Genomic DNA, 13,215 nt, shown 5'->3' with positions numbered 1-13,215 from the left:
CGATGGAATAAGTGCAATAATTGGAGACTGGAGCAATTGCAATTGACTAGCAGTAACCGTGATGCAAGAAATCAAGGCACAAAATCTTGTAGAAAGAAAGATACCTCTCAGCGGTGAAATCACAAACACCTGGAGTGCAGGAACATAAAAGACAATGAGAAGAGAGTTCCAATCAGAAATTGCAGAGCGTCGAAACCCTAGAATCTTGAAGAAGAAGAAAATTGAGAAGAACACAACACAATTCAGCTGGGCACTGCAATGCTTCAATTATCAAAGACAATAGCGGAAACTGATTAAGGATCGAAGAGGCGGTAGCCCTGGTGGCGAGTGATACCATGTTAAGCTAGAGAAAAGAATAGAGGTTTTACAGAAAGAGAAGCTTTAGAGAGAGAGAGAGAGAGAGAGAGAGAGAGAGAGAGAGATCGAATGTAATTCTTCAGTATATTATTTTTCTTAGAGAGTAAGCAATCTTACAAGATATTTATAGAGAACACAAGATTATAACTAATCTAACTACCTAGCTAATCTTATGCCAAGTGTCACAATCTCATACTCATACATAATATCTCTATCAGTAATGAAGTTCAATTTTTATCTAATAAGTCACAATACCTACATAATTCCTTTATCACAAACCAAAAAAATTATTTGGATTCAGCAATTAACTTTAATTTGCTTGTAAATTGAAAGTGTTAGAATCCAAAATCTACGATATTCATAGAGAACATATTTAGTGAAAATCTTATTAAAAACAAAATAAGTTGAGAAGAATAATTAATATTATGAATTGAATTCTATAATTTTGGAATAATTGTACAAAATGGTTTTTGGACGTGGTACAATCCTGTAAATGTCGGTGCCATGACTGACTTTACAGATAACTTATAGAGCTCAAGGTGTAAGGACATTAAGTAGGGACACTCTATGTTGCAATAGGCAACTGAAGAATCTTTCCAATTCAGCCTCAAGGTTGGATATGCTGCAATCCAATGTGTCTAGTCTCTCCACTGAACCACCTGCACATCAATGTTGGCATCACTCTTTCTGATGTTTCCATGGAGTGAGCAAAGAGCATCATCAACACTTCCCACTTCATTGTAAACCTTTTGGGCTTTTTCTGCTGCTGCAAATTTCGCTGCCATTAATTTCGACACCAATGACCATTTGCTACCCGTTGTGCTAGCCACCGGTGTGGATAGAAACACGAAGAGGGATTGAAATACAGAAATTGTTACATCACTTAAACTCTTTTAACAATTTAAGTACGATTAATACATTGTAGTCACAATCCAAGAGATGGAAGGACCCAAGATTTGTTTGCATTTTCTTCAAATCTCTGAGGGTCTTTGCAATGCTCTTCTTCGCCTTTTTTCGGAAGCAAATGTAGGAATGAACGCTGGTTTCGATGCTTGAATCTCCGGTCCTCCTGCAGAATGCGGATTGGATGTTCTGGACATTTTCCTTCATTGTCAAGAGAATGTCTCTTGCACTACCACATGAGTCTAGCAACCCAATTGACCCGTCAAGTGCTTCTTCCACAAGTGCTTTGCACTGTTGGTGGCGAAGTGCTTGTTGGGTCACTGGAGAGAGAACAAGTTCCTCAATGCAATAGTACAAATCTGCTAGACCAGACAAGCCCACCAGAAGATCCTCATTCACTAGAGAACATGAAAATTTCGAAGTCTTTAACTTGTTTAAATCTGACTCAATTTTTTGGGATTTAGGGTTTAGCCTAGATGGTAGGCTAATAGACCTCACAGGCACTATGGATGCAAATGAAACAGCCATTTGCATTTGTAAAAAGTCTCTAATATTTTACACAAATTGGATACAAACCCTGTATTGGAAAACCTCAAACTCTCAAAATCTCTATATATAACGAGTTTCACTTCGGTGCCATGAGTATTGGATAACCTTGATTCACAGGACTACAATAATAGTAATAATCGCAACCAATTCAAGTCATTCAATGCTTATAGTATTTAATGTTACGTAGTATGAAAGAATTTTCTATAATATAATATCAAATTATGAGATTGAATTTATGTCCTCTTTTGGTGACAACCCAGTACTTGCCTGCATGTGATTGTTACGTGGGTCGCCCTGCAAGAAGATCCTGCATCAAATTTGGCTAACAAGGCACAAATTCTATTTCTTTTCTTTTTTCTCAGTTTATGAATTTAGGTCTGATTTCTTTTTGGGGGTTTGGACCCTCAATCTGCAAACAGCAATGTACAGGCCGTGTGAGGCGTATGCCTCCTTGCCTCCCCCCAATCATTTACCAGCCCATTCGCTCTCCTTTAATTTTATGGGATATGAGATACAAGTCATGTGATGTATCATTATACGTATTATAATAAAAATGAACGACATGGTTGATATGTCACATTTCTAGGTTCACGTGTTATAATTTAAGTAAAATAATAATGTCATGTGACCGTATTTCAAATCCACCGCACAATCCGCAATCAGAACTCAATCATATATATTCGTTTGGATGGATTGTTTGTGAAACATGAAAGGCTGGCAAGTGCTTTGCTGGTCATTTGAGAGACACCGGCGGAGCCACATTGAGGGCTACCTTGGGCCGTAGCCCAGGTAGCTTTCAGTAAAAAAAATATTTTACATGTAATTTTTAGTGATTTTTTAATGTAGCCAACCATATATTTAGTCATTGATTCGAAATCTCTCGGTTTAATTATATAATACAGTTTACAAACCATTTTTTTTCTCACATCTTTTTTCTCATCGCTTCTTGTACATGTACAAGTTTGAATTTGTTTGAATAACGAAAGTTTTTTACTCACGTTATGAAAATTTTCTTAAGCTAGCTGATATTGTAAAAAAATATAGTATCAAGTTTCTTTGTTTATAAAGATTTAAATCTGCTTTAAGCTAGTCCACCTGATGAAAAATTTCTAACTCTGCCATTATTGAGAGAAACAGAAAGTAGGTATCAGTAGGTTAAAATTCAAAAGAAAACAACAACACTGAGACAAGATTTAAGCAAATAATCAAATAATGATTATTGGCTGGCTATGGTAATAATGATTGTAATTAGGTAGGTTCTTCTCACCAAAATGGTCTGGTCCATCTAATCAAATAATCACTGGATTTCCTTAACATTTTGTGCACCATATACACCCAATTTTTAATTCACAGACAATGAAACATTTTGACACTTTTTTTAATTCACCTGTTATTCTGAAACCAAAGCAATTATAGTAAACATTTTTGGGTTAAGAGGGGCGGCAGGCTGTTGGCAATTAGTGTCACAAAAGAGCCTAAACCTCAGGAGTTAAAAATGCCCCATGTAGTTTTTGATCACATGTTTGGCATAACCTTGTTGGCAGGACGCAAACCTAGCAAACCCTAAATCAAAGACAAAGAGTAATGCTACACTCTTTGTTGCATTTTTTAGGGCACCCTTTTCCGCCTTTGCCTAATTGTGCATAATTTTGTTCACTGAATAAACAACATCATAAGTAAATGTGCGTTATGTTAATTGGCCAAACTAATTCGTCTCTCTCTTGCAACTTAGAGTGGTTTAAAATCTCGTCCTGTCAAAAGTAAAATATTAAAAAAAAGCCCAGTTGGATATCTGGAGACCATGTTTTCCCCCAAATCCCGATTGTTACACACTAATTTCTTGGTTTGATGGCGAGTACGCTTCATGTAGTTGTATTTCTCGTGATTTAAGCTTGTAGGTTGTTTTACGTTTTGGTAGTTTTGCGGTGTGGGTTTAACATGAGATAAAGCTTACTTCTGGTAATGTGAGTTGTTTAGTTGTTTGTATAGCTTTTGCCTGTAGATTGTATTGATCTTATTGTTATACTGACAATGTTGATGTAATTTTGATGTCTATCTAATGAAATTTATTCTGATTAAAAAATAAATAAACGACATGATGGAGAAAAGTTATAGGGTTCAATTGTGGTAACAAGTTGAAGGAGATGTATCATGTACCTTGACCTGACAAATAGGTTGTATTTGTCTTTTTTGTGTCATACATATTATCTTAACGGATCGTATTGTGTCAAATCCAATATCATAATGAGTTCTTAATAGATGACTCAATAACGATCCAACTCGTTAACTGGTCGTGTTATCTCGTATCAGGTTAATTGGTCCATAATATGATGTACTATTGAGGAACCAGGATTAGAGAATTAGAACATATCAAGAGTCATGATATCCCACTCAATTGTTAATGCAAATCCAAACAGACAAATACAATTTGGGGGCTTATTCTATTGCTTTTCATAAAATTCAAAGTAATACAAGATACATGGTCCTGTCATCTGGATAACCTTTCTTAAAGCCCTTTTTGACTCAATTTGTATAAGCTATTATTTTATACAGCCACCCAATCAAGAAAAAGGGGATTTTTGTACTTATATGGATAGTAGCAGACAATTACAGCTCCACAGGAGTAGCTGGTCAACAACAAATAGCAGATAGTGTCTGATGCAAAATCCGGGGGAGAGGATTGTCTGCGACCATGGTTAGTTTGTTGGAGGATATCTGTCAAGAGGGTAAAATGTTTGTCTGGAAGTGAATACAAAGTGTTGGAATTGAGCTTCCGGGGATTATTAATGCCGGTCATTTACACTGGCTCCACTGGTTACTCAAACTGCTCCTGTAAATTGTAATTCTTCGCAGCATCACGAAATCTACTAAAGATCTTACAGCCTATGGCTAGACATATGAAACTTCTCGTGGCTTCGTGTCCAGGGCCTTCCAATTGGGGATCTTGTCATCGTTGCTGTTCATCAGAAGAGTCATTTGGGGTGGTGCAGATAAAATCGATAGTGTTAGTGTGCTAGATGTAGCCTTCTTGCTTCATCAACGACGACTGTTGACAACTCAAACAACCTACAACAGCCAACGAAACTGGCAGGCCAGGATAACAGCCTACAACAGCCAACGAAACTGGCCGGCCAAAATAACAGCCTTACTTGCATAATAACAACAACAACAACAACAACAACAAAGCCTTTTCCCACTAAGTGGGGTCGGCTATATGAATCCTAGAACGCCATTGCGCTCGGTTTTGTGTCATGTCCTCCGTTAGATCCAAGTACTCTAAGTCTTTTCTTAGAGTCTCTTCCAAAGTTGTCCTAGGTCTTCCTCTACCCCTTCGGCCCTGAACCTCTGTCCCGTAGTCACATCTTCGAACCGGAGCGTCAGTCGGCCTTCTTTGCACATGTTCAAAATCACCGGAGCCGATTTTCTCTCATCTTTCCTACAATTTCGGCTACTCCTACTTTACCTCGGATATCCTCATTCCCAATCTTATCCTTTCTCGTGTGCCCACACATCCCACGAAGCATCCTCATCTCCGCTACACCCATTTTGTGTACGTGTTGATGCTTCACCACCCAACATTCTGTGCCATACAACATCGCTAGCCTTATTGCCGTCCTATAAAATTTTCCCTTGAGCTTCAGTGGCCTACGACGGTCACACAACACGCCGGATGCACTCTTTCCATCCAGCTCGTATTCTATGGTTGAGATCTCCATCTAATTCTCCGTTCTCTTGCAAGATAGATCCTAGGTAGCGAAAACGATCGCTTTTTGTGATCTTCGCTAGATTGCTCCGGTCATTAGTGTGGATAAGTATATAAATGGATAGAGATAGGAAAGCAAACACAAGATGTACGTGGTTCACCCAGATTGGCTACGTCCACGGAATAGAAGAGTTCTCATTAATTGTGAAGGGTTTACACAAGTACATAGGTTCAAGCTCTCATTTAGTGAGTACAAGTGAATGATTTAGTACAAATGACATTAGGAAATATTGTGGGAGAATGATCTCGTAATCACGAAACTTCTAAGTATCGGAGTGTGGTGTCGTCTTGACTTGCCTTATCTGTCTCATAGGTAGATGTGGCATCTTCTCTGGAAGTACTCTTCCTCCATCCAGGGGTGGTATCTTTAACTGGTGGAGATGCACAAGGTAATGTATCAATTTCACTTGAAGCTTACTTGTAGTTTCAGGCTTGGTCAAGCGCGATACAAACCATGTAGTAGGAGTCCCCCAAGTCGCCGAGCTAGGGGGTCTGCTGAAAGAGGTGACAGACAAGGTAAGCAATCAGAGCTCCGACTGATTGTTCACCTTCTCCCCATCTTGCAGCAGCATGAAGGATAAAGAGAAGAAAAATGAGAAGAGATGATATGAGATACTTTTGCTTTTGAAGAAGTAACTTTCCACAGGCTTATTCTTGAACTGAGCTGGAGGGTTTTCTGGTTTCCTCTAGAGTATAAGGCCGACTGAAGAATTTGAGGGTCAAAACAAGTCCATCAAATCTAGAGTACGTTCCACCCTGCTGATATGGGATACTTTTGCTTTTGACAGAGTAATGAATGTATCGGCACGTGTGCTGTTACGCTTGTCTCCACATGCTTCCTTGTATCCTTCGCACTTGCCCTATCTGTTCCTCAAGCAGATGCGGAATCTTCCCTGGATTGAAGATGAGTACTCGAGAGCAATGCCAGGTAAGTAATCAGGTAAGGGGTTCCAGGCAGTCAGTTCCTGGCTGGAAGCTTGATTCCAAGTGCTGACTGATTGCTCTCTTTCTCCTTGTCTTGCAGGTAAAAACAAGGCCAAAAGAAAAGACAGGAAAAAAGCATGATATGGGATACTCTTGCTTTTAACCCTGATGATATGAGATATTCTTGCTCTAGTATAGCTTGTTTGCAGAGGTATTATCGGGGGGAAAGAAAGCTGAATATTTCGAAAGGCTTCGTTGGGAGTGCCCTCTCAGATATGATGAAGGGTTGAGCATTTTTGCAGGTCTGCCTGTCCGTTGGGGATGGAGGTCGACATATATAGGAGTCTCCCTAACAACAAGTAGTAATGCTATTCCTTTACCCTGCTTGGTCATAGCACGGTAGTGGGAGCTGCCAGTTTCACATGTTTTAACTCTGTCAGAGCACTTTGAAAAAGTGGTCTGTGGTATCTGGCTCTCGAGATTCGGAGAACGATGCCTCTTCGATTTTTGAGAAAGCAATCATGCTGGGGGTATGACTCTCGAGATTCGGAGAGCAGTGTCTCTTCGATTTTTGAGGAAGTAATCATGTTGGGAGTCTGGCTCTCGAGATTCGGAGGGTGGTGCCTCTTCGATTTTGGAGCAAGCAATCTTGTTGGGAGTGTTGTCTCGAATGTGAGTAAAGGTTGGGCATGTTTGCTAGTCTACCTTGCCACGAAGCACAAAGGTTGACACACAGGGACTTTCCAATTATCCAGCAATGGTACTGTTCCTTTACCCTCTCTTCGATTTTGAGAAAGTAGTCATGTTGGGAGTCTGGCTCTCGAGATTCGGAGGACGGTGCCTCTTCGATTTTGGAGCAAGCAATCTTATTGGGAGTGTTTTCTCGAATGTGAGTAAAGGTTGGGCATGTTTGCTAGTCTACCTTGCCACGAAGCACAGAGGTTGACACACAGGGACTTTCCAATTATCCAGCAGTGGTACTGTTCCTTTACAGTTGTGGGTAATAATATGGTAGCTAGACCTTCAAAATTTATGTGTCTAAACTTTTGTTAGTGCTGTTTCTTTGCTATTCTTTTACCTTTCTTGGTCAGAGCGATGTAGTGGGAGCTGCAAGCTTCACGTGCTCAACTTTGGCAGAGAACTTTGGCAAAGTTATTTGTGGTACCCATGAGCTATTGTTGCGTGTGGGAAGTGGGTGATTGAACAGTAAGATTCATGTGCTTTCTACTTCACCAGAAGTCTTCGACAGAATGCCCATAATTTCTGCAAAGCTGAGTGTGCGTGTGACAGGTGTTGACAAGGCTAGAAAAGTAGGGCCTCTTCGATTTCTGAGATCGGCCCTCGTGGTCTCTGAGCAGCCCAGCTTTTGAGAAAGCGAGCGCCTCTTCGATTGATTCGGAGAACGATGCCTCATCGATTTTTGAGAAAGCAATCATGCTGGGGGTCTGGCTCTCGAGATTCGGGGAGCAGTGTCTCTTCGATTTTTGAGAAAGTAATCATGTTGGGAGTCTGGCTCTCGAGATTCGGAGGGCGGTGCCTCTTCGATTTTGGAGCAAGCAATCTTGTTGGGAGTGTTTTCTCGAATGTGAGTAAAGGTTGGGCATGTTTGCTAGTCTACCTTGCCACGAAGCACAGAGGTTGACACACAGGAACTTTCCAATTATCCAGCAATGGTACTGTTCCTTTACCCTCTCTTCGATTTTTAAGAAAGTAGTCATGTTGGGAGTCTGGCTCTCGAGATTCGGAGGACGGTGCCTCTTCGATTTTGGAGCAAGCAATCTTATTGGGAGTGTTTTCTCGAATGTGAGTAAAGGTTGGGCATGTTTGCTAGTCTACCTTGCCACGAAGCACAGAGGTTGACACACAGGGACTTTCCAATTATCCAGCAGTGGTACTGTTCCTTTACCCTTGTGGGTAATAATATGGTAGCTAGACCTTCAAAATTTATGGGTCTAAACTTTGTTAGTGCTGTTTCTTTGCTATTCTTTTACCCTTCTTGGTCAGAGCGATGTAGTGGGAGCTGCAAGCTTCACGTGCTCAACTTTGGCAGAGAACTTTGGCAAAGTTATCTGTGGTACCCATGAGCTATTGTTGCGTGTGGGAAGTGGGTGATTGAACAGTAAGATTCATGTGTTTTCTACTTCCCCAGAAGTCTTTGACAGAATGCCCATAATTTCCGCAAAACTGAGTGTGCGTGTGACAGGTGCTGACAAGGCTGGAAAAGGCTGGAAAAGTAGGTGCCTCTTCGATTTCTGATATCGGCCCTCGTGGTCTCTGGGGAGCCCAGCTTTTGAGAAAGCGAGCGCCTCTTCGATTTTTGAGATCTGCCTTCGTGGTCTTTGAGCAGCCCAACTTTTGAGAAAGCAAACGCCTCTTCGATTTCTGAGATCAACCCTCGTGATCTCTAAGCAGCCCAGCTTTTGAGAAAGCAAACGCCTCTTCGATTTCTGAGCAGGCGCCTCTTCGATTTCTGAAGCTTCGTCGAGTGCAGATTTTTATAGGGGCTGGCATTAAGTTCCAAAGCACACTTGAATCTCCACCAGTAGAAGCTTCATTCTTGCACTTCTAAGATCTTGATTTGTCCGACCTCTTCTCTCTTCAACACCTTTGAAAATGTCTGGCCCCTCCGACCGTCGTTTTGACTTGAACCTTGTTGAAGAGGCAGCCCCGCCTTCTCCAGACAACATATGGCGCCCATCCTTCGTCTCCCCTACTGGTCCTCTTACCGTTGGGGATTCCGTGATGAAGAATGATATGACCGCTGCGGTGGTGGCCAGGAACCTTCTCACTCCCAAAGATAACAGACTACTTTCCAAACGGTCTGATGAGTTAGCTGTTAAGGATTCGCTGGCTCTCAGTGTTCAGTGTGCAGGTTCTGTGTCTAATATGGCCCAACGCCTATTTGCTCGAACCCGCCAAGTTGAATCATTGGCGGCTGAAGTGATGAGTCTCAAACAGGAGATTAGAGGGCTCAAGCATGAGAATAAACAGTTGCACCGGCTCGCACATGACTATGCTACAAACATGAAGAGGAAGCTTGACCAGATGAAGGAAACTGATGGTCAGGTTTTACTTGATCATCAGAGATTTGTGGGTTTGTTCCAAAGGCATTTATTGCCTTCGTCTTCTGGGGCTGTACCGCGTAATGAAGCTCCAAATGATCAACCTCTGATGCCTCCTCCTTCTAGGGTTCTGTCCAGTACTGAGGCTCCAAATGATCCCCCTCCGATGCCTTCTCTTTCTGGGGCTCTACCGACTGCTGAGACTTCTCCTAAGCAACCTTTGTGAAGGCTCCCTCTTGTGTGCTTATTTTGACTCATGTATATGTACATATTTGTAGCACTTGCATAATAACAGACAAAGAAAAATCAGAATTCACAATTCACATGTCTAACCTTATTTTGAGAAGAGCATATCTAGCCGGATTACACATATAATATAGCACAAGTAGAGAAAACCATCATGATTAGATTTGGAGTAAATATAAGCATCAATGTGCAACAGGTTCTACTCTTTCAACTTCCACCCATGAAGGGATCATATCAAGGCAAAAGAGTTCAAAATCGTGATCACGGTTATGTCAAAACAAGATATGACAAACTATAGGAAACCTAACAACTCAAGTTGAAAACAATCTAAAAATACGTAAGCAGAAAGCATACAAATCCAAACAGCAGTAACTTTGGCATACCTCAAAGACAAAAAATTTGTACATTTTCAAGTGTTGCCAGAAGGGAACAAGAATACTTTAACTCACTTCAGTGCTTTCAAATCAGTTATCTCCTTTCCGGTAAACATTAAACAAATACAGCAGGGTTAATGGCATTTGCTTAACCTGACAGTTGAAGTGAGATTCGCATACTAAAATGTCACAGAAAACATTCAAGCTGAAACAACATCACAAATCTAAGCTTCGTAAATTTCATATATTTAGAAAACCAGTGGCCACCTTTGCTAGTATGGGAATTGATAAACATTAAACTGGCATATTCAGTTACAAAGACAAACTATATCAAGAAAGGTTACAAAAACTACTAGAATCCACCGAATAAATCTAGTTATTATGGAAAAGAGAGCAAATACCAGTTAGACAGCAAGGCCTTGCTCCCTTGCTTTCTTAATCCACTTCAGTGTACCCTCCAAATTAAGTCGTGTAAGCAGCAACATCAGTTACACTCTTACTCTCAACTGCATAATCAAACACTTCGTAAGCATCTGCAACCCTACCATCCTTACAAAGTCTTGAGAATGGAATGGCAGAAAAGAATTTTCTGTATTAATTCTCAATGAATATACAAGCTGCGCTAGGGTTCTTATACAAACTGCAAGAATACAATCACAACTTCTAACTCCTACAAATCAGCTAAGTAAATATTTGTACAAAGGGAAAGAATAAATCACTGATAGTCAATGATTATCATGCTACCAAATAGGAAGGAAACTAATCATATCTCAACACTCCCCCTCAAGTTGGCGAGTGAATGTCAAAAACTGCTAACTTGCTCAGCAAAAAACGAAATTGATCTTTTCCTAAAGGCTTCGTCAATATGTCTGCAACCTGCTTTGAAGATGGAACAAATTTGGTGACTACCTTTCCTTCTTGAATTTTATCTCGAACAAAATGGCAGTCAATCTCTATATGGCGTGTCCGCTCATGAAAAACAGGATTAGAGGCAATGTGAAGAGCTGCTTGGTTATCACAATGTAAAAGAGCAGGACCCATATCTTTAATGTGTAAATCACATAAAAGACTTTGTAACCAGGTGAGCTCACAACAGGTAGCAGCCATTGAACGGTATTCTGCTTCTGCAGAAGACAATGAGACTGTCTTCTGTTTTTTGCTTTTCCATGAAATTAAAGAATCTCCAAGGAAAACACAATATCCGGTAGTAGAACGTCGAGTTACTGGACACCCTGCCCAATCAGCATCACAAAAGGCCTTCAATCTTAACGAACTTTGTGAGGAAAACAAAATACCTTGGCCTGGAGTGTTCTTCAAGTATCTCAAAACACGTAAAGCTGCATCATAGTGAGGCTTGCGAGGATGTTGCATGAAACGACTTAACGTGTTTACTGCAAAAGTAATATCAGGCCTGGTAATAGTTAAATATATCAAACGTCCTATCAATCTCCGATAGATGGACGGATCATGAAGTAAATCTCCTTCATCAGGAAGTAGCTTTAGATTTTGTTCCATGGGGAAACTAGCTGAGCGTGCTCCCAAAAAACCAACATCTTTCAAAATGTCCAATAAATATTTTCTTTGAGAAATAAAGATCCCCTTTCTTGAACGAGCAATCTCTATTCCTAAAAAATATTTAAGGGCTCCTAAATCTTTGATGCGGAAGCGTTTATTCAAAAAAGATTTAAGAGAACCAATAGCCGTCATGTCATTACCAGTGATCAAGATGTCATCAACGTAAATAAGGAGAGCTGTGAACGATTTGCCAACTTTTCTTGTAAAAAGGGAATAATCGGCTTTGGACTGTGTATACCCAGCTGCAGAAATGGCTTCAGAAAATTTAAAAAACCACTGCCGAGAAGCCTGCTTTAATCCATACAAAGACTTGTGAAGGCGACATACTAAATGCTCCCCCTGTCGCTGAAGACCAGGAGGTGGAACCATATATATTTCCTCAAGGAGATCACCATGGAGGAAAGCATTGTGGACATCCATTTGATGGAGAGACCAGCCACTAGCAGCCGCAAGAGCAAGGAGACAACGAAAGGTAACCAACTTGGCAGTCGGGGAAAATGTATCCTGATAATCAACACCCTCAATTTGAGTGTAACCCTTGGCCACTAAACGAGCTTTGTAACGCTCAATAGTGCCATCAGACTTGTGCTTGATTTTGTAGACCCAACGACAACCAATAGGGATCTTGTCAGGGGGAAGAGCAGTTAAAGACCAAGTGGCATTAGCTTCGAGAGCTTGAATCTCCGAGGCCATAGCGTCGCGCCACCGAGGATCTTTAGCAGCCTCTGCATATGTGTTAGGTTCAATAGGAAGAGTAATATTGGCAATAAAACTTTGATAAGATGGAGAAAGATGTTGATAAGAAATATGCTTGCATAAAGGGTGACGAGTACCTTTGGCAGAAGAACCTGGAGTCGATGCTTGGAGTGGGGAAGACGAGGAAACATGAGAGCAAACATAGTCATCAAGATAAGTAGGGGTACGTTTAGGCCTATCAGAATGTCGTATTGGGGGGGTGCAAGAGGGAGACCAGGTGACGGAGAAGGACTATCGGTGACGGTGTGGTCTAGGAGAGGTGGAGCAAGGGAGGTGGATGGAGACTCAATGGCAACAGGAGGGGTGGAAGGCTCAATGACGACGGGAGTAGGTGCCATCTCAATGGCATCATAAGTAGGAGGAGGCAAGACAGGTTCAGGAGGTTGGGTTGAAGAAGTGGTGATAAAAGGAAAATGAGACTCATGAAAAATGACATCGCGGCTGGTGAACACTTTGTGAGTAGAAAGGTCGTACAACTTATACGCTTTTTGACCAAAGGGATATCCTATAAAGACACATTTTCTGGCTCGTGCATCAAATTTATGAAGAGGGTGAACATTAGTGGCATAGGCTAAACATCCAAAAATACGTAAGTGTGCGTACGATGGAGGATGACCATAAAGAACCTCAAAAGGGGATTTATTTGACAAAAGTGGTGTGGGTAAGCGATTTATGAGATAGATGGCAGTAAGGACACAATCTCCCC

At 41.0% G+C, this 13,215-nt stretch overlaps 1 long non-coding RNA gene and 1 pseudogene across 1 annotated transcript; both read right to left on the bottom strand.

Moving 5' to 3' along the window:
* Positions 1-761: 761 nt before the first annotated feature.
* On the bottom strand, positions 762-3,225 carry LOC126601955 (uncharacterized; annotated as a pseudogene).
* A 936-nt stretch (positions 3,226-4,161) lies between these two features.
* On the bottom strand, positions 4,162-10,728 carry LOC126602336 (uncharacterized). The gene is made up of 2 exons (XR_007616078.1): positions 10,580-10,728; positions 4,162-4,893 (listed from the first exon to the last, which is right to left on the bottom strand). It is a non-coding gene; the product is annotated as an uncharacterized LOC126602336 (long non-coding RNA).
* Between the last annotated feature and the right edge of the window lie 2,487 nt (positions 10,729-13,215).

This window comes from Malus sylvestris, chromosome 15 (assembly GCF_916048215.2).
Source record: "Malus sylvestris chromosome 15, drMalSylv7.2, whole genome shotgun sequence".
Lineage (NCBI taxonomy): Eukaryota > Viridiplantae > Streptophyta > Magnoliopsida > Rosales > Rosaceae > Malus > Malus sylvestris.
Note: the sequence above shows the minus strand (reverse complement) of the source record. Positions and strands in the feature narration are given on the sequence as shown.